Below are 21,854 nucleotides of genomic sequence, written 5' to 3'. Positions count from 1 at the left end.
TGTATGTATGTGTGTATGTATGTATGTGTGTATGCATGTATGTATTTGTGTGTATGTATGTGTGTATGTATGTATGTGTGTGTAATATAGATGAAAATAGATTTAGACATAGATAGATGGAGAGAGAGAAATATAAGAGTTGTACCACTAAGCAGAACTGTCACACCAAAAATACATATTTTTAGAAATCAGCATTTTATCAATGCTTATTCAAGTTTGCTATATTCTGTCATGATAATTTGTGGAACTCAGCCCACCAAAGAATCTACTTCTGTCTTCTACTCTCCAACATAGTCTGAAATCATCTTTTCATAATAAGGAGCATCTTATAGACTTTTACGTTAGTCTCACTTTTGGAGAATTCACTCTCAACTGGACATGTCTCAGACTAATTTCATCTTGAAAAGTAAAGTTACAGCTACTTATACCATGTATAATATTATCCGATACATACTAAATAGACATTCAATACATATATTCTACTTTCAAATGTTTTGTTTTGGATAAAACAAAAAATGTATCATTAAATACTAAAAAATAGATTCCAGTATTTTGTTGAGATTTAAAAAATTACGAATAAAGATTATTATTTGCCTTCTTATGACTTTGCTGAACACAAATCCAAAATAATCCCTATACTCTTTTAAATTAAAATATGAAATTGTATCCCAGATAACTTTTATTTTAAACAACTCATACATTACCTGTTTTTTTTTGTGTGTGTGTGTGTGTGTGTATTTGGGTTTTATTGAGACACAATCTCATGTAGCCCAGGCTATCCTCGAGGTATGTTACTGATGAGGAGTTTGAACTTCTTTCTCTAATAAGAACATATCACCATGCCTGGCATTCATATAACTATATCCCGTATCAGGCTGTCTCTCCACCATCGCCTTTAGGTTTCACATATCTCAGTGACATGAGGCTCAGATTATATCTTTGTTTTTAATGCTATATGTATCATAGGTTTCCACAAACTAATAGCTATTCTAATTAAAATAATTTGCATTTTAGAAAGAGAAAGAGAAAAGTTTGTATTTAGATAAATGAACAGTCAATTGCTTTTAGGGTTTAAGCTTTGATGCTATAACCTCATGCAAGACTACTTCATAAGCATATCTAGGAAGTTTCTCATGTAAAGTTTCTATGACACAGTGAGCAATTACTCATGCAATGTGGGCAGGCTGAGGCTTCCACATAAAGGGCAGGCGACTCATTTTTCTTTCTTTCTTTCTGATGTTAATTCTCCTTTGAGCTCTGGAAATGAAGAATATTCTCTTACAAAAGCATTAGATTTTCTCTATTCCAACAAACTCTACTATTCAACGCAAAAGATGAAATTAAAGAGTGCAAAATAAATGCAAGAAAATAAATGTTATTGTTTACTTTTTCATACTCTTCAAATATATAAAATATAATTTTAAAAAAGTAAAATAAAAAAGGAGCGTATTCTAACTCTAGTTATATGTACTGATTTCAAGAAAACTTTTCCTAAAGAGAATTAGTTAATTTTAGCTTCAAAATAATACATTTTACAGGTTTTCAGACTTACATTTTTAATTTTTTTATTTATTTTCCTATAATTGATCTGTGACTGAGTGTATGTATGTGCACCATATGCATGCATAGTCCTTCAGGGGCCAGAGAGGATATCAGATTCCTAAAGCTATAATTACAGGCAGATCTGGGCAAGCTATTGAGGTGCTAGCAACGGAATCCAGGTCCCCAGAAAAAACAGCAAGCACTCTGAGTTTATGAGCTGTATTTTGAGCCCTCAGATTTATTTTTATTAAAAAATGATTTTTGTTTCATCAGGTCCATGAATTTGCAATTCCTCTTATAGGATATGCCTTCAAATTTAAAATAAGGATTAAGTTTTTTTTTGGAACGTAACTTCTTGAGTTCTTTATATATTTTGAGTATTAGCCCTCTGTCGGATGTAGGGTAGTGAAGATCTTTTTCCCAATGTGTAGGTTGCTGATTTGTCCTATTGACAGTGTTCTTTGCATTATAGAAGCTTCTCAGTTTCATGAGATTTCATTTATCAATTGTTTATCTTACAGCCTGAGCCATTAGTGTTCTGTTCAGGAAGCTTTCCCATGAGTTCAAGGCTCTTTCCCACTTTATCTTCTATTAGATTCAGTGTATCTGGTTTTATGTTGAGGTCCTTGATACACTTGGACTTGAGCTTTGTGCAAAGTGAGAAGTATAGATCTATATTCATTCTTTTACATGTAGAACACCAGTTATACCAGCCCTATTTATTAAAGATGATTTTTTTCTACTGTGTGTTTTTGGCTTCTTTGTCAAAGGTCAAGTATCCATATGTGTGTGAGTTTATTTCTGGGTCTTTGATTCTATTCTATTGATGGACCCATCTATCTCTGTATCAATAACATGTGGTCTTCACCACTATTGCTTTGTAGTATAGCTTGAGATCAGGGAAGGTGATTCTTTCAGAAGATCTTTTATTCTTGAGAATTGTTTTGACTATCCTGAATTTTTTTTCCATGTGAAGTTGAGAATTGATCGTTCGATGTCTGTTAAGACTTGTGTTAGAATTTTGATGGAGATTGCATTGAATTTGTAGATTGCCTTTGATAGGATGACCGTTTTCCCTATGTTAATCCTATCAATCCATGAGCATGGGAGATTTTTCCATCTTTTGAAGTCTTCCTGGATTTCTTTCTTCAGTGATTTATACTTCTTGTCATACATATCTTTCATTTGCTTTGTAAGAGTTATACCAAGATATTTTATATTATTTATGGATATTGTGAAGGGTGTTGTCCAGAATTTTTCCTGTCTAAAAGAACTGCAGGGACAAAAATGGAGAGGAGACTAAAGGAAAGGCTGTCCAGTGACTGCCCCAACTTGGAATCCATCTCATGGGGATGCACCAAGGACAGAAACTATTACTGATGCTATAATGTGTTTACAGACAGGAGCCTAGAATTACTGTTTTTTTAAGAAGACCTACCAGAAGCTCACTAAGAAAGATGCAGATACTTAAAACCAACCATTGGACTGAAGTCGGAGACCCCTATGGAGGAATTAGGGGAAAGATTGAAGGAGCTGAACAGGAGGATGACCCCATAGGAAGACCAGAGTCTCAACTAACTAGGACCTCTGTGAGCTCTCAGAGTCTGAGCCACCAACTAGGCAGCATATAAGAGCAAGTCCAAGGCCCCCATCACACATATAACAGAGGACTGCTATGTCTGGCCTCAGTGGTAGAAGATGCTTCTAATCCCTTAGAGACTTGAGGCCCCAGGGAATGGGATGAGGATATGTGGGAGGGGGACTGGGAGGAGGGAATGGATGGAATATAAGTAAATAAAATAAAATAAGAATTAAAAGGGATTGGGCAAATATACAAGAAAACGTGGTACATATAAATTGTAGAATACTATCAAACACAAAAGTGAATAAAACATTTTCTTTAATGTTGCAGTATATTTGATCACACTGTGAACCCTGAGACTGTGAACTGGAGAAACTTATTTCTTTCTATTCTTTAGCTCAGCCTTAGCATACACCTTTAATATAAGAGTTTTCAGTTTATTTTAAACACGTTGTTGTGGTAAAGCTCAAGATATGCTATGTTAATTGTGACACAAAGCTTGTGGAAGTAACCAATCAATATTTGATTTGACTTAAGGCCCATTCCATGAGGTGGAGTCCATTCCTGACATCCCTTGTGTGACCAATTACTTGAGACTTTTAGTCAATAGACCAAAGGTACAATAAAATAATTCTTAGTTAGAAATGAAAACATATATATAGTAATAAATTGCTCTTAATGCTATTCTGTTATACTCATAGACTAGTACCTTGTAAAGTCATCATCAAAGAAGCTTCCTCTTGCAGCAGATGGGAACCAATATAGAGACTGACAGGCAGACATTATGCAGAGAGTGAGAAACCTTGAAACATTCAATCCTAAATAGTGTGTCTCCATCATACCTCTCCCCTCAACTTCAGGGAACTCCATGGAAGAGAACGCAAAAAGGTTGTAAGAGCCAGAGGAAATGGACAACACCGAGAATACAAGGCTCTTTAAATCAACACTAGCATTCACTAGAACTCACACAGACTGAAGTACACACAGAGGTCCTGTGCAAGTGTGTACCACATCTTCTGTATGCATTATGTCTTCCTGTTTAATGTTTGTAGGGTATTCCTGAATGTGTGAACTAGTGGGTCTCAGATTCTTATTCCTTTTCTTGGGCTCTGTCTTAGTTGGTGTTTTACTGTTGTGAAGAGACACCATGACCAAGGCAACTGATACAATGATAAGCATTTAATTGGCACTGGCTTTAAAGTTCAGTCCATTATCATCACAGTGGGAAACATGACACTGTGTAGGCAGACATGATGCTGGAGGAGCTGGAACTTATACATCTTGATTAAGGCAACCAGGAAGAAGCTTCCTTTCATATTGAGCAGAGCCTGGGCATGGGACGTCAAAGGCCACCTCCACAGTGACACCCTTGCTCCAAGGCCACACCTCTTAATAGTGCCACTGCCTATGGGCTAAACATATTCAAACCACCATAGGCTCTTTCACTTGCTATATCTTGTCCAAATTTAATGTGATAATTTTGTTTTATCTTACTATATTTTATATTTTTAAAGAAATGAATGAGTTAATCAATGAATGAATGAATGAAAACCTAGATGCTATGGTAAAGTTAACATCTTTATTATACCAGCTAGGAGGAAAAAAAAAGTCAGTTTTCTCCAGTGGAGTGACTCTGAGTATGTGACACACTCCAGAGCAGGAGTAGCTGAGAAACAAATAATAGACTCCACATTTTGTATGTATTTTATTTACTTACAATTTGTTGGCTTTTGTTTGTTTTGTTTATTTTTTGTTTTTTGTTTCTTTTTTGTTTTCTTGGTTTTGTTGCTTTTTTGTTTGCTTGTTTTTTTTTTGAGAAAGAATTTAAAGTTGAGTGAGTAGGGATGGGAGAGACTCGGTAGAGGAGAAAAATATAATATATTGAAATTTAATATTTAAATATAAAATATTTATATTTAAAAATGCTTTAAATGATTAAAAATATAATAAAAGAGAAAAACTGGTTCTCAGAAACTGGATGATTGTTAGCCCAGACAAAAACTGTCTGGAGAGCTGGTTCAGCACTTAAGAGCACCATTTGTTCATCCAAGAGTATATGAGTTAGGTTCACAGTAGCTGACACTTATGCCAGGCAGTTCACAACAGTCTGTGATTCAGTTCCAGGGGATCAGATACGCATATGGATTCCAGGGCCAGTGCACTCATGTGTACATAACACACACACACACACAGACACACACTTCAAAAAAATAGAACTAAAACTTAAAAGACTATAAGAAAACACTGTCATGTGTATATAGCAGAGTAGCTAAACATATGATGTCCCAAAAATAGGAACCTCATGCATAAGACCTATGCAAGCACAAGGCAGACCAAATCCCATCATATAAGGGGATTTGCACGTAAAATCTGACCCATCCTTTTAGTGCAGTTGGAGAGTAAGTACATTTTTTTAACGTATTTGGCCTTCTTCAGTGGGAGTCATACATTCTTGAATATTTGGGCAGCGCAAATTAGTCTTAATGGGGAAAGAAAGACACAAAGTTAGGCTGATCAGGAAAATAGGGGGTAGATTTTGAAAGAATTATGGAATGATGACTGTATATGGCCAAAACAGATTCTCAGAGAACTAATTTCTCAATGGACTAATTCTCAAAGAGTTAATAAAAATAGTAAATAAAAATAAAAATACCAAAAAATTCTCTGAAGAGATTGGTTTTGAAGACTAAAATTTTCCACTTTTTATTTCTTCTTTTCAAAGCTATACCAAATATTTGGTTTTTAAGTGGGAGTGAAATACAAAGAAGATTGACTTACTGGTCTAGAATGTTATGGAGGAGAGGAGCAGTGGAGGGTGGTGGTGAGAGGAGGGATTGGAGGGGAGGCTGGGGTTGGGGTGTATTATATGAGAAAATAAAAATAGATAGATAGATAGATAGATAGATAGATAGATAGATAGATAGAGCCATGCCAAATATTAAGCAGGTTGTTGTAGTGTAGAGACAAGAAATATCTGAGTTTAAGGTCAGCCTGGTTCCATCTGGTTCCAGTAGAACCAGGGCTACACCGATACATACTGTAACAAAAACCTAAAAGAAATAAATGAAAAGCAATTATACCAACCGTATCATTGAGGATTTAAGGTCATTGATACTGAGAGATATCAGTGAACAGTATGTCTTAATCCCTGTCATTTTGTTGGTGGTGGTTCTGGTTCTGGTGGTGGTAGTGTCGGTGGTGGTGGTCATGCTGCTGCAGGTGCTGGTGGCATATGTATATTGTATACTTCCCCTCTTTTGGTTTTGTTGATATGAGGTTATTTTTTTCCTGTTTTTCTGTCTCTTCTGCCTGCTCTTTTGACTTTTTTATTCCTATTGAGTTGCCTTGTCCAGCCTCCATATGAGGGCATCTACTTATTTTTCTGTTGCATATTTTTGTCCTGTAATAAAAAAGAAAAAGAAAGAAAAGCTCAACTGTACCACATAATTCTATTTTAGTGTCTAATGTGTAAATTATGTTTCTTTACACAGAATAAGTATGGTTAGAGAGAAAAGATAAGATGAAATCATATAGCAGTTAACTGAAGCTGTCCAAACTGCCACATGCTTTTATTTGATGATTTACAAATACGTTTTTGTATAAAGAACTTTGATATAAATAGTTCTTCAATAAAAACAAAAATTAAGAAAAGGAGGCAAAGGTAACTTAAGTTTACTATACATTGTGACGAAAATAAACCATTATGACATCCTACTATTCACTTTAGAATGTAACGAGATGTTCCAGGAAGAGTAAATTATTACTTTTCTATGTTTTTAACATACAACTCCCTGTAGCTCCTGAAACAGCATAAGGGTGCTGTGTGCTTTTGTACAATAAGCCTCACTATAATCTTTTGGGAAGCTTTTATTCATCATATTGTAGATTCATTCCAAAACTATTTCCACCAGGGAATGTCTCGTGCTTCATTATGCTGAATTTGAAAGCAGTTAGCATGTTATGACAAAGTGCTCCAAAACTGTTTGAGCACAAGTGTCATTAAAATTTGCAAACTGAATGCTGAGCCTTTAGAGATATGCATGAACCATCTCTTCAGATTTTAGGAAGGTTCTGTTCCCTAAATAAAATGGCAAAATGTGCAAATAATAAAAACAGCCTTGTGCATATGTTTGCTGTTCCAAAACACATATTGGCTTTTCACTCAAACAAAATAATGTAGAAGGGAAGTCAAGCCAGAGAGAAGACTGACTTACTGAATTATAAATACTCACAGAATATTCAAGAAGATCCATCTGGAATCCAGAGGAATTTCAATTTGAATTTGGACAAAAAATGTTTAAAGTGAAAGCATGCATATATGTCTACTCAGGTGGGGAAGATAGCTGTAACATTCAGTGTAGAGTCTAGCAATTGTAATAAAGAATTGTCATGGGGTCTCTGGACTTATGATATATGTACAACACAAGTACTACAACTGAGCCTCAGTCAAGAATCATGGAAGCTGGGGGAGGAAGGATTGTAAGGGCCAGAGGACAGGATGGCTCTTGCTATATGGTGACTTCTACATCTGACATGAAAGATATACCCATGAAATCTCAAAAATACACTTATTCAAACAAGACTTGCATAATGACAATGACAGTATATGCCAATGTGGATGGGGGGGATTTCACAAGTCTCTGCCACTAGATGAAGATCCGTAGGTAAATATGACTGCTGAGAGAAGAATACATTTTCTCCAGCATCAAGGACCATAGGTTTTAATCAGTGGCCACACTTAAACACCTGTACATACAAGCAACACTAAATACACACACACACACACAAACTCCCACATATACATATATGTGGGAGTTTGTGTGTGTGTGTGTGTGTATATATATATATATGTTTGTGTGTATATATGTGTTGTGTATATGTGCAAAAATAATAATGATAAACTGTTCATGATTTTAAAAGGGAGTAGGGGAAACGTACTTTGGGGAATCTAAGGATGGGAGAGATGTGGAAATAATGTAAATACTCAAGAAATTCTCAAAAAGTAAAAATATTAATAAGAAACATAAATGCTAGTTTTACTTCGTTTTAAATCACAAAGGTTGTGTATGAAACACGATGTTATATAATTGATGCTTAGAATGCAAATTGGCCAATTCTGAGCAACACACCAATAAACTTTCTTTATGGTGAGTAAACTGCAAGTCCTGAGTTTAACAATAGGAGATGTGTAATAGGGTATCCCTGATTACATTCTCAGTACTACAGAGCACCAGAAAATTTATGCCTGTGAAAAATAGGAGGTACCTAAACCTCTTCCTCCCCAGACCCCTTCATCGTGAACAGAGTCTTTCAATCACTATTCCACACCTGACTTCCATGCAATCAACACTTTTAGATCTTTGTATTGTTGAGACAATTCAGAGGTTTTTGTTCTGGGTTTGACATTTCAATCAATGCCTTCTCTCTCCAGCCATATAGAATCATCTGGCAGAATTCTGAGTTATATTGCAATGCTCTGTATTTGTATAGAAACTACATGCTATGATAGGTATAAAAATTTTATACAGCATAATATCTAAACCATACTTAAATTTGACTTCTTCAAGCCTAAGTTTTCATAAGCAGGAATATTATGTGCAGAATATTGAGTTAGGAAGGAAGTTATTGAAATATAATAAAAAGTCTATGTAAAAAGTAGAAATAACACACATATTTCAAGAACATTTATTTTATATTAAAAAATAATTTAGTTTGATTTACTGCCTAAATATCTAGTATATACTTTGAAATTAGTATAAACAAATAGTTCATAGAAACCTATATTACCCAATTTTTGTGGAAGTTACAGTACTGTGTTAGAACACTTGCCTAGTGTGCATGAGGTTTATGTTCCAGGCATAGCACCATAAAAAATATAAAAAGAATCATGTATTTATTTCAACCATTTATATGCTATGTATTGAAGGAATATAAATCTCAGCACCAAAGAACAGGTATAGATAGCATCTACTTCAAATGTATTTAATTTATATATAACTTCAAACTGCATATTTTAAACAATACACAGACTAAAGATGGAAAGCAGTAAAGCAGCTTATTGGCAGTGAATACAATGGTAAAGGAGATACTCAAGTTTCGTGAAGCAGAATAGTTTTCTGTTTGTAATAATTATTAATCTGGGTTGGCTCCTAACACGTGCTCACACAGATCATGGAGGCACATTCTATAGACAAAAATGCATACCCCATACCTACAAACACATACAGCATACACATACATACATATGCACACGCACATGCAAACACACACACACACACACACACACACACACACACACACACACACACACATTCCAACACTGATTTTTCTTCTTCCAAAAAACAAAGAATGCATACATGAGGAATTAGTTTCCCATCGAAAGAGTCAATATCAAAGAGCTTAATTTATCTAAAGATCCACTGAAATTTTAACAAATACACTAAGAAAAATTGCCATCTCTCACAAATGGGAGATATGTTGGAAATATTTTTATGACAAAACTCATAAAAGGATACATGGTTATTACTCATAATTTCCTTAAATATTAAGAGCAATGTGACATTTCATACCAGTATTTATCTCTTATACAGCAGTGATAAGAGTAATTTAAAATATGTTGAAAACATTAAGCTACCCTTTCAGGAATATGATCAGATGAAAATTATTCTATTTACTAGAAAATCCAGAATGTGTGTGTGTGTGTGTGTGTTTACCTAAAGCTGTTTGGAGGCTCAAAATTCCCAAATGAGAACTTATACTAAACATTTTAACCAAATGAAACTGCCTGGTTAGTGGGGACATGAGTACATTATTTGATTCCCACTGTGCCCCATACAGCAGGGCATTGAACAGGGTCAGTCACTGGGGAGATCACCTGAAAGAGAGGATGGGAGACACAGGCAAACACAAAGAACCATGGTTTTGTCTACAGGCTGATCAAACCGCTATTTTTACTTTTTCACACAGGAGTTATATACACAAAAAGGCAGAATGTGGAGAAGGGGATGATGCAGGAGCGTAGGTGTTCAGGGGGAACAGTGTATCAGCTGGGTGAAGGTTCAGGGGATGGGTCACTATGACTCTGCCTATGATTCACTTGTCCTTATCTAAGTTGGTACTATCCACTAAGGCTACTCAAGACCTATGACTACTTGTTCTTATCCAGGCTGGTAAATTTCCACCAAAGCTGCCTGTTTACAATATCTTATAACTATCTATACATGTTTTTCCACAGAGACTCAAGACTTTGTGTTAGCAGGCTGACTTGGGCCTATTGCTGATTTTAGGTCTTCAGTGAATAAGTAAGGCTGTCCCTGACACCACTGAGTTCATATAGTTGTCCAGTCACTTTAGACTTTAAGCACTCCCATGCAAAGACTAATAGTAATATGCAGAGTGCTTTTGTAGGTTAATAAATGATGCAGAATTTCTTAGTTTCCAAATGTATTGGTGTGTGTGAGAGAGAGAAGGGTGGTAGAGTACATATGATCTATATAGCAATCTGAATATTGCAATACCTCATTCCTCGTACAGAAAACTTTAATTCTTATTTTTTAATGTCTTAACAAGTTTAATGAAATCAGAATATAGCTTGACATAAAAATCTGAAAATAAAATAGCCCGTGTATCTCATCCTTCTAGACAAAATTAATAACTAGTATGATATCTGTAGAAATGAGACATAATTCTATTTGGAGATTATTTCTAGATCATTATGACTTAACTAATAATTAAGACAGGTCATGCCATCAAAACAACAGTAAATTTGCATAGCAAATAAAATCCATGTAACTCAGTAAATGAGGGAATATACACTTTGTATAAAATAACACAATGATCCAGTTTAGCTAGGTTAGAAGGAGAAAATTCGATTCCAAAAAATACTTCCTTTCGTGTCATTTTGGTTTTCAAGTTTCCATCAGAAAATCAATCTTGTGTGCTTAAACATGCGATGTGACTTTCCTCTTTTACTGCTTTCAGTGCATTTTCTTTTCTCAGAATTAGGTAACGTTTTCATATGTTTTATACCCTATACTTGAAAACCATTTATTAACCCTCAAAAAGAATTCTTCATATTACTATTACTCTTTGCATGAGAGTGCTTAAAAGCTGAATTGACTGTGAAACTATCTGGAATCAGTGGGAGTCAAATAATGTACTCATGTCCTCACTGACCAAACAGTTCCCATTGGTTTTGGACACTTTTATCTATGATTTTATTAAAAAATTTGTCTATGTCTTGGCATAGAGTTCCTCTCATTCTTCTGAGTCCATATTCATAAATTGGGTGTTTTTTTAACATTTATTTGTTATAGGTCTTGTGAATTAAAAATAATGTGTCATTGAATGAAGAACCAGATTCCTCTACTGTAGAGAGAATCTCTTATATGCACAACCTGTTAATGAAAAAGTCTGTGGCAAATGCACTGAGGCAGAAAGTAGGAGGTGGCTCATCCAGCAGGGATAGAGAGAATTTTGGGAAATAGTTAGGATGTGGAAGATTTGCCCCAGAAAGCTGAGGAGATGGACATAAACCAGTAGATAGCTGAACTCATGTTAGAAGAAAGAAGAGACTCCCTTGAAAATGCTGAGAAGGACATAAACCAGCACATAGCTGAAGCTCAGTTAGAATAAAAGGGGTACTAAGTTAAGAACAAGTCAGAGAACAAGTCAAAGCTCATGGCCTACACATTTACTATCAAGTAACTAGTCTCAGAGTAGTTATTTCTGGGATTTAAGTGGCTGGGAAGAGAAAACATATATAATGTTCTACCTTATCTACAATCCTATCATCTGATATCCAAATAACTCATGCTATTGGAAAAGCTTTTCAATCAGATATATGCATTTGACTCCCGTTTTTAGTGTTGTTTCAGTTTTTTCTTAGAATTTCTATCTCTTTATTGAATTTTAATTTTATATCCTGAATTGACTTTCTTATTTAACACAGCTGTCTATACTTACTTGTAATTCATTCAGGGGTTTCGTCCTTTGAATCTGTGCACTTAATTATTTGTACTGTCTTAGATCTCTTTGGACATATTTCTGACCATTCTCATGAACTGTTTTTCTGGATTTCATCTAAGTCACTGTCATTGGTGGCTGTTGCTATGGAATTCGTAATTTGGGGTTACACTTTGTATTTGCAGTCCATGTTATGAGTATTTTTTGTTTTGGCCTTTGCACATTTGAAGGTTTTCTTAAATCTGTCTGGCACATTTGAGTTTTATAAGCCCCTAATGTTGGTGCTTTGTGCATCTTGGCTTCCCTCAGTATTGTTTACAGTTTAACTGTGGAGAAACTCAGTGTTAGTTTGTGGATGAGGCAGCTTAATGTTATCTGTGATTGGTTGGGAGGTTACGACCTCTGGCTTTTTAAACTGTCACACTGTGACATTTATTAAGGAGCAACGAATGCTTGAGAACAGCAGGAAATAACAAACCTATCGAGTTACTACTTCCAGACTGTTACTATTTCTCAAGTTCAGACAAAAGTGATGCACACAAGCTCCCCGACTTTCAAAAGAGACAGTGTATCTGAACAAGAGCTAATCTACATGGATGAAATTATATGTAACCTCTTTCTTTAATCAGAATGTTTAACTCTTGGATGTGACACACGGAAGTCTGAAAAACATCAGATAGGTTCTCCTTCAAGTAATATAACTTGAATGAGACCATGGAAAGACTCTATGTTGTCACTGGATTCGTATGTATTCTACATTGTGATGACCACAAATGTAATTAGATTTTCTGCTTAACAATTATCTGGGAAGATTTGCAAAATGCATCTTGACAGTATTCTGACAGGGACTCATCAAAGTTACAAATTATCCATAGAAAGTTCATTTATACCACAGTATAAGTCCATGCTACATGAAGAATGAATACTGTTTATTCATGTGACAATGGAAATGCTCTAAGGGATTTTTGTCATAGAGATCTGGGCCATTATTTGCTCCAATGAATAGTCATTAGGATGTGTGATGTATACATCTTAACTAAGTAGAAATGCTTTCTTTTTAATTTCATGTCCATAAACTAAAATTACAATTATCTAATGAGTTAAGGTTATTTGTTATCAGTGCAAAGCTAAAAAATTAGATAATCAGATTTTGAGGATCTTCATTAAGAGACACAATATATTATCCTGTAATTTCAAGAAATTCAGGTGTCTAACTTTGAAAGAGTATGTTAGTGCATATGATATTTCAATCAGTCACTAATCTGCATAGTACACTCATGACCATTGTCTTCACTTGCTGTGGAACTGAAAGTGCAGACAGATAATTCACTAAAAAGTAAGTGAATTTGGAATAGTAAGATGGCTCAGTGGATAATAGTACTTCCCAAAAATCCTGATGATTTGAGTTCAATTCCTACCAGGGCTAAAAGTGGCACTAGGATAAAACCTGTAACTTCAGTGACCCTCTGCATGTACACACAAAATACAGTGGTTAAAAAAAAATGGTGCTAAGTAAATGCTAAGTAAGTCTTTTGACAATTCTTCCTGTTATCTTAATTTAGGTTATTTTTATTTATGTGTACAATGTGTCCTTATTTTGTCTTTAAAATATATTTAAGATATAGTTAGTTTCATGGTTTCAGTAAATGGTTAACTGGAATAGATGAAAACAACATTAAATAAATCAAAATTTTGTCTAGGGAGATTACTCAGCTGCCTAGAGCTGTGGTAGAGAAGGGAAATGACGTCAACTGACATGCCAGACAAAAAAAATTGATCAACTCCTAGTCAGTTGAAAATCCCAATATTGAGATAACTACATAAATAATCAAGCAACTATTCTTCAGGAAAAATATTGAAATATAAAGCAATAGAATGATTAAACAAGAGCTAGCAAGATGATTACAAAGCATATTTCATGACAGTCGATTCACATTAACCACAATAAGTATAAATGGACATAGTCCCAATTGGAAAATAAAATTTCTGAATGAATTAATATTATTATCATACCATGTGACAAAAATTGTTACATTTGCCTTAATTGTTTTAAAAAAAGGAAAATACAAGAACAGAAAATATATTCCATCAAAAATTTTAAAATCTGAGGCTATCGTAATGCAATTAAATATATCTAAAAGAAAAAAATTAAGACAAAAACATATAAATAAAACACTTGATATATTGTTTAGTTTTTAATTCATCCAAAATGTTATCTAAAATATTTGAACAAATATTGTCAAAATTAACGAGGAAATATAAGCACGTTTACAGTTACTCAGGAGCATGTTCTCACCTCTATGTTAGTATTTGGTACATGAAATACTCAACATTACAATAGTGACAAATTAAATTTACAATCAAATTAAAAATACTCACTTCACTGATATTTTTAAAAATTGAGAAGTTTATACATGTTTTGTATATCCTTGATGAAAACAAATATTGCTGTTTTACTTGTTTTTTTTTTTTTGAAACTGCAGCATTAAACACTATAGGATCCAATGACTAAACCCTATATGCTTCAAAATTAATGGACAACACCTATCTATATACCTGGAAGGCAGTTTTATAAATGTATATTATTTGAATTAAAGGTTATGTAAAATATGATATAGTCAAAGCAAAATATTGAAGGAAATGCTTCTGAGAAGGGGTAACATAGAGAAACTCATATGTCTATTTTCTGACAAATGAGATAATCATTCACAGGAAGAAACTGTTAACATGTAGAAGAAATATAAGAAGCTCTAAAAAAGTAAACCAAATGCCTATGACTACAAATAAAATATTAGAAAAAAAAAACTATGAAGAGACCAATGTTACTTCTGTCCAGCCGTGACAGTACTTAATTTCAGGGGTGAAAGATGGAACCATAATGATAATAAGAAAAGAAGGATATTCTGAAATACTGGTAATATTTTGATTGATTGATTGATTAGTATTATAAACCAAATGTCAAATTGGTTGAGCTATAATCTGAACCTGATGTGGATGAGTTTATTATTTAAATTAAAAATTCTTGAATTACAAAAAGAGAAGTATTTATATGCATTCACACATGCAAACAATAAGTATCGAAGGTGATGAAACCGGTTAGTTTGAAATGGTCATTATTTCATGTAACAAGTATGATATAGCTACGCACAACATTTTAAAATATTTGTGATTAAAATATTAAACATTAAAATATAAGTTAGCATATCTATTAAAAGACATAATTTAACAATGAGGACATAAAGAAACTAAATTAATAAATATGATTATAAATTTAGAGTTTTACACTGGCAGCATGGGAAACTGTTAGAAGTAAATTAAGATATTTTTCTTTGAATAAAGACTTTTAGTGACTGTAAAAAAGGAAGAATGTTAAATGATCACACTTACATTTATGGAATTACAATACTATTAACAGTATTAAATGACATGAGTTTTTTAATATCTAAAGTTATAAGGGCATGGCTGAGGCATACTAAAAGAATAGTTTCAAAATTTTATAATTAAAATGCTCTGATAACAATAAATAAATTCAGACACTCAACATTGATACTTTGGTGACTGAGGCAGAATTTTAGCCTTACATTAATGTATAACATCACTGTAACCAACAGTCATGTATGTGGGAGTGTATTGAAAAAAGGATTCCAGCTTAAAGTGGAGGCATAAGACATAGTAAATTAACTATTTAAGCAGTACAGTCATATTATGAGAAGGAATTGAGAAAAATGAGAGTAGAGATTGCTTCAACTCCCATCCTCATGAGTTTTGAACAAGATAAAGTATTTTTTTATAGCACATAGTAAAAAAAAATCACCAGAAGAAAATTATACATTTAATCTTTTGTAGATGAACACACACACATACATACACCATGTACACTGAAATGTAGATGACTTGTATTGAAGACAGAAAGGGTAGCAGAAATCAACAAAACTGTCAAGAACTTTTCTCTCCAGGTTCTTAACACTTCCTAATTTTCAAGATTTTCCTTTTATACAATTGACAGTTATTTAGTTATCTTAGAAGTAAAGAAATCGCAAAAGAACACACATGGTATGCACTTACTGATAAGTGGGTATTACCTGAAACGCTTGGAATATCCAAGATATAATTTGCAGACCACATGAAACTCAAGAAGAAGGAAGACCTAAGTGTGGGTGCTTCTTAGAAAGGGGAACAAAATACTCATCGGAGCAAATACAGAGACAAAGAGTGGAGCAGAGACTCAAGGAAAGGCCATCCAAAGATGGCCCCACTTGGGGATCCATCCCATATACAGTCACCAAACCCAGACACTATTGTGGATGCCAAGAAGTGCATACTGACAGGAGCCTGATATAGCTGTCTCCTGAGAGGTTGTGCCAGAGCATGACAAATACAGAGGCTGATGCTCGCAGCCAACCAGTGACTGAGCGTGGGTTCCCCAATGGAGGAGTTAGAGAAAGGACTGAAAGAGCTGGAGGGGTTTCCAACCCCATAAGAAGAACAACAGTATCAGCCAAAGAGACCCCTAGAGCTTCCCGGGATGAATCCATCAGCCACAGAGTACACACAGAGGGACCCATGGCTCCTGCTGCATATGTAGCACAGGATGGCCTTGCCAGGCATCAGTGGGAGGAGAGGCCCTTGGTTCTATGAAGGCTCGATGCCCCAGTGTAGGAGAAATCGAGGGCAGGGAGATGGGAGTGGGTGGGTAGAGAAGCACCCTTATAGAAGCAGGGGAATGGGATGGAATAGGGGTATAGGGAGAGGGGGAAGACTGGGAAAGGGGATAGCATTTGAAATGTAACTAAAGAAAATATCCGATTTAAAAAAAAAGAAAAAATTGAGAAAAGAAAAGAAGAAAAGGAACTTAAACTTAAGGATAAAACAGAGCAGTAGAGTCCTTGCTCTCCATGTTTGAGGAGGCCATGGGTTCAATTCCCAGGATTGGGGGAGGGGAGATGAGGAGAGGGAAGGAGAAAATGAATGAAAGTAGAAAAACAGATGAGGATAAGAAACAAAGAAGAGGGAAGGAAGAAAGTATGGAAAAAAAGGCTAAAAAAAAATTAAACTATGTCATGGAATCCACTTTTCTTAGAACCATGGATACCAACTCCACTATAAGCCATTGTCTGAGGACACGGTCCTTTGGATTCCTTATTCCACTATATCTCTGCTTAGTTGCTTAACCCTCCAGATCAGAACATATGCCAAGGGGTCTTCTAGTAGTAGGATTTTGCATTATTAAATCTCCTGAAAGGAAGTATCTAGTTGACCACAATGTAATAACTTTCAAAAGCTGTGTATTACAGAAGCTCTGATAAGATACACCACTAAATGGAGTCTTAATTTTCACTTCAGGATAGCATATATCTAATAACATATTTATATGTTGAAATAAAAAACAAACATTTCTTTGATTTCCTGGCGTCTCCACAAAATATTTTTATAATTTGTCATCATATAGCATCATTTTAAACACTGTCCTTCCTACAAATGTACTTTTTATATAAGATCCAACAATTCTTTTTAAAATATAGTGTGTGTGTGTGTGTGTGTGTGTGTGTGTTTGTAAACAATGGCTGTGTCTGCACGTCAAAGGACAACAAATTTTGGACTTTAAATATCTCCTATCACTATGCATGTTTAAAGTATTGATTCTAGTCATCAGGCATTACCACAAGCCTTTTTGCCTGCTGAGCCGACTCACATGCCTCATCTCTCTGTTTCTTTCTCTGACTGTCTCTGTTCCTGTCTCTGTCTCTCTATCTCTCTCTCTCTTTTTCTCAATTTCTCTCTATCTCTATCTCACTATCTATCTATCTATCTATCTATCTATCTATCTATCTATCTATCTCTATCTCTTTTTCTCTCTATCTCATTCTCTTAAATTGAAACAGAATTTTGTATTATTTTTGTTTTGAGGTTTTTTGTTTTTTATTGTTTTTAGAATATTATTCAGATTATTATATAATTAAATAATGTCTTTCTTCTCTTTCCTTTCTCCAAACCCTCCAATATACCTCTCCTAGCCCTCTTTCAAATTCAGTCTCTGTTTTTATCAATTGGATATATATATATATATATATATATATATATATATATGCATCTGTATATCCATAGATATTCTGGAAATACAACATGCTTAGTATGGATAATATTTCTATTATGTATCTTTTCAAGGCTGACCACTTGATACTGGATAACAAAATGGTATGCTCTTCCCTGGTTAAGATTAATTCGCCCAGTATCAGCATTCCATAGTTGCCTATAGTTTCTTATGTATGGTTGAGGTCTCATGGTCCTGCTGTCATCCATTTCAACATGTCTTTGGTATTATCCTTGCTCAGGTTATGCTTAGATAGTTATATTGGTGAGACTTTATTGGTTCTAATGTTTTTATGAGAAACAACCCCACAGTAAAGTCCTTGATCCTCTAGCTCTGATTCATCTCCTCAAGTGCAATATTCTCTGAGTCTTAGGTACAGGATTTTTCGTGCTGATATATTTATTCTAGTTGTAAGCTCCATGGCCAAAAATTTTGATTGATTGTGGCTTTCTGTAATGGGTCTCTAGTTGCTGCAAAGAGAGGTTTCCCTCACGAGGTTGAGGACTATACAGTTTACAACAAAAAATGTACTCATTATCTCCCAAGTAGAGAAGCAAAAGTGTCCAAGCGTTCAGCATGCAGTCTAGCTGTTGCACATCTAGATAGCCTATATTCTCTTAAAATTTGTTACTATTATTTTCTAAGTATCATATAATATTGTAATTAGTGATAGGATTACTCACAAAGAAATACACGGTATTGAGACACAATGGAAAACATATAAGGAATTTACAGAAATATATAAATGTAATTACTAAAAGTTTGATCTGAGGCTACTGCCTTTGGAGGCACTCACATAGAAAAAAAAATGATGTCACAAAAAACGTTAGACATCCACTCTATTCCTCCTGCCCACAAATAACACCAGAAACTACAGTGAAGCCTCCCCAGCCCTCATCGTGAGTATCCATATAGGCACTATAATAACGAACAGCAACCTTTACAACAGTCAAGCATATGGAGTTTTATGAAACAGGCAGGGATGGGATTTTTATTTCTCTTGCTATGATCTATAAAGAGATCCATGTGAGGGTCTAACTATGGCTAGAAAGGGAGCCAGCAGCAGAGTAGTAATTGGCACACTGAAAAAGTGAGTATCTTGCTTCTGTGGTTGGACTATAGTTTTAAGAGCTATATGGGCTTAGTTTTTCATATGCATTATATTCCACTACTCATACTGTGTTATTAGAGGAATTGAGTCTAATAGCTGGATGGAATTTTTGCATGCATGTGTATAAGAATTTTTGTTCATATGTATTTACCTCAAGTACCATCTTGTAAAAAAAAAATCTCATAACATCTTGGGTACAAAAAGATGTGTAGCCAGGGAGCCTCAGGCATCCTCTCTATCTTCACCTCCCTAGTGATGAGATTCATATGTCACTGGAGTAAGCTTTCATATGTGAGTTATGGTATCGACTTGGGTTTCTGTGCTTAAGACGTGAATATTTTCCCATGTGAACATCTTGATATCTCTTGAGTAGACGTGTATCCAAGTATTTAAGTACAAATTGCTCGAGAAAAGTCACTTGAGGCCACATGGACAGATGCTCACTTTCCAAAACTGCCCATAGGAACTTGAGTTCCTTTTGAAAGATTAGTATCTTCTCTCTACAAAGAGTGCTCTGCAGAGCTTTGGAGCCCTAGGGAACTTATTTGGGATTGCCCATCTGGGCTTATCATTGGATTAGCATAAGAGGCAAGACTGAAATATAATTTCAGGAAAAACACATAGAATAATAACCAATAAGAGCAAAACAAAATTGAATGCCCTACACATGCCAAAGAGACTTCTACAGAATGAAAACCAATGAAGAAATGGCTGACTTAAAGTTAATTCCAGAAGTGCTCCAATATAGCGTTCTAAACTGTAATGGATAATCACTTAAAATCAGTCCAAAGGCTGCTGTATCTTTAGTTAGGCTACTGGGATATGGAACATTACTTTATTGATATAGAAGGAAAAGGCTTCCATGTCCCAAACTCTTAACCTGCATAAGATTTATAATAATAGAGGCTAACACCTCCTCCTGCTCCTAGAATATCTGCTTCAGCCACTTGCTGTTAACAAACGTGGAGGAACAGACACCCTTAATGGTGACAAATACAGAGGGACAAAACCCATTAATGGGCAGCACTTAAAGAATGATAAGATGTTATTTTATATTTACATAAAAATAAATTATTTATATGTATAATGTATATGTGTATGTACATCATGCCACTTGTGGGAACACTGTAGAGCACATAGAACAGTTCAATGTCAGGCATGGAAAACTCCACTCAAGATATTGGTTAAGGATCTCAAAGAAACTCCCAAAATAATGTAGGCTGTTGCCATCGCTCTTTGTTGTCTCACAGGGTATAACATTAAGACTCTATTTCTGAAGACAATATTCACTGACGACAAAGGAACTGAGTGAATTAGGAGCTTTCCTGGAGGCCTCCTCCCTGAGTACTAGCTTTCATAACATCCAAAACTGCTATGCACATTGCCAAAGGAGAAAACTGAAATAATAGTTCTACCAAGCTGTAAAATCTACAATCACTTACTGGAATGGTCCCTAGAATGCAATAGTGTCACTTGTATCTTAAGGGTAACTAATAAAGGTCTAACTGGAAATTGGACTTAAGATCTATTAATTGGAAAGAAATTCATATTTAGTATTGCAAAACTACTGTCATTTACTCATAATGAGCCTATGGACCCAAGAGAAAAATCTACAATGTTCCTAAACCATTTTAAATCCGAACTGCATTCTAAACACTTATTCTCACACCCATTAAGAAGTTCAGCTTTCACCTCTCACCAAAAAACTTCATTCTGCATCAGATGAAGGTCGTTACAGAAACTCTCAACTGGTCAAACCACAGATAACAACAGGCCATGTGGTTCCAGTCTCAAGGGATATATCTACAATTCAATCCCAATAACTAAAGCTCAGGGAACTTTGTGATAATAGAGATGGAAAGATTTTAAGAGCAGAGGAACAGGATGTCTTGTAATATATATATGAAGAGCTGCACACACCAATGAAAATTCAGTTGCCTAAATATGTATGTATGGCAATAAAATATCAAGGTGTATAGAGGAAATCATACAAGCCTTACCTTTAGGTGAGGAGCTCCAATGAAGTAATGACTGCTGATATAGGGAGAATCAGATTTATCTAGGGATGAGCCTTTTGTTAAGTTATCCAATCCCAAGCGACCAGGTCTAAACACACATACCACATATACACTTGAGGAGTATTAGATGGACTGAACTCATATGAGGAATAGGTTTGACAAAAGTTCCTCAGCTAACTGATTGATGAGAGTAGTGGTTAGAACTGCAAGAAGGTAGGCACTGAGTGAAAGAAGCAGGGGCAAACTGACCTTCAAACTACAGACTTCATTTAGCCCTGGGCCTTGGATCTGAACTGCAGCATCAGAGGAGGTCAGGGAGAGGGGAGGAAGGGCAGACAATATATTTTACCAAGTTGCCTGTATGTTCTCAGGAACAAAAATTTTTAGTTGTCACAATGCTCATTGTTTTCTTAATTTGTCTATATATAGGAATATTATAGATTTGGGGGGCATACTTTAGGTCTACTTTTAACTGATGATGTTTTAAAGACTAGTGGCGCCCTTCTGCCCCTGCCTGGTCCTCTGGGCTGGAGCAGACACAGAGTC

This window comes from Grammomys surdaster, unplaced genomic scaffold (genome assembly GCF_004785775.1).
Source record: "Grammomys surdaster isolate TR1022 unplaced genomic scaffold, NIH_TR_1.0 213, whole genome shotgun sequence".
Taxonomy (NCBI): Eukaryota; Metazoa; Chordata; class Mammalia; order Rodentia; family Muridae; genus Grammomys; species Grammomys surdaster.
The sequence above is the reverse complement of the archived record's forward strand: the minus strand, read 5'-3'. Positions refer to the sequence as shown.